The sequence below is a fragment of the Neomonachus schauinslandi genome, unplaced genomic scaffold (assembly GCF_002201575.2).
Source record: "Neomonachus schauinslandi unplaced genomic scaffold, ASM220157v2 HiC_scaffold_7214, whole genome shotgun sequence".
NCBI classification, from domain to species: Eukaryota; Metazoa; Chordata; class Mammalia; order Carnivora; family Phocidae; genus Neomonachus; species Neomonachus schauinslandi.
In genome coordinates, this window is record NW_025415902.1 from 1 (window position 1) to 1,194 (window position 1,194).

A 1,194-nucleotide genomic window follows, 5' to 3' on the forward strand; every position below is an offset into this window, starting at 1 on the left:
GTATGAAATGCACCTGAAGAAACGCTTCCATGTTTGCAGGATGCCAAATTGCAAGAAAGCTTCAGGACACATAGCTTGTTGGTCTTGTCCCATATCGTCACATAATCTGATCATGTGCGCATTTCACAAGAGGTTCCTATTGTTCTGCTAGTTTGGTACTGAGGATTTGCTCATACTCCTCCTGAATTTTCTCTTCATAGTCTTTTAAGAGATGCTCACGTATCATTCTGACTTGTCGGAGGGGAAAAGAGGGCTGGTCCTTCTTCATCCTGGAGGAACCTGGAGAACTAGGGGCTGTGAGTGCTGAGGAATGAGGCTGACTTTCTGAAGTACAAGCTTCACTCTGATTCAGAACAGCTTCTAAATGTCTCCACCTCTGATAAGGACTATATTCTTGTTTTATGTTCTGAAAAGTTTGTTCTAGTGTTGGAAGGCATGGATTGTTGTGGGGCAGGGTGTGGTGCTGCAGAGTCGGTGATGGGGTCTTCTCTGGAGAAGCAGTGGCGTCTCTGTGTCCGGGGGGCCTGACCTGGAGTGGGGCCGGGCAGAGGGGCACAGCACCGCCACTTTGGGGAAGCAGGACTCCACACCCCGGGCTCGAACTCCCTGGGCTGTTTCAATGTCGCCCCACACACCATGCCTCAGGGGCCAGGGACCAGGGGCAGACGTGGAGGTAACTGCAGCCCCACCTCCGGCAGCGAAGCTCACAAGCCAGGCCGGCCCCAATCCCGAGTCATACGTTATTTGTAAAAAAAATCGATAAGCTGCAATTTACTAAAATGCAAATCATATGATCTCTGAAAGGAAAAACTCAAAAATAAACAGCAAGCTCCAGACTCAGAAAATCTTGAAAAAAAGGATCTCTTTCCAAAGGATATATGTGAAAAACAATTGTGTTCTAAATATACAAGAACACTTGAAATCAACAATGAAGAAAATAACTTAAGAAAACAGACTGAGTCCCATAATAAACCATTCACTAAATAAGACAGATTGCAGCAGAGGAGCAAGATGGCGGAGGAGTAGGAGATCAAAATTTTGTCTGGTCCTAGGAAATCAGCTAGATAGGGATCAAACCACTAGAACATCTACGAACTCAACAGGATATCGAAGAGAAGCATAGCAGCAACTCTCTGAACAGAAAAGCCACTGCTTTCTGGAAGGTAGGACGTGTGGAGAAGTGAATCCGAGGTG

The 1,194-nt window shown here is 46.4% G+C and overlaps 1 pseudogene; it reads right to left on the reverse strand.

Moving 5' to 3' along the window:
• Window positions 1–61: 61 nt before the first annotated feature.
• Window positions 62–638, reverse strand: LOC123324022 (annotated as a pseudogene).
• Between the last annotated feature and the right edge of the window lie 556 nt (window positions 639–1,194).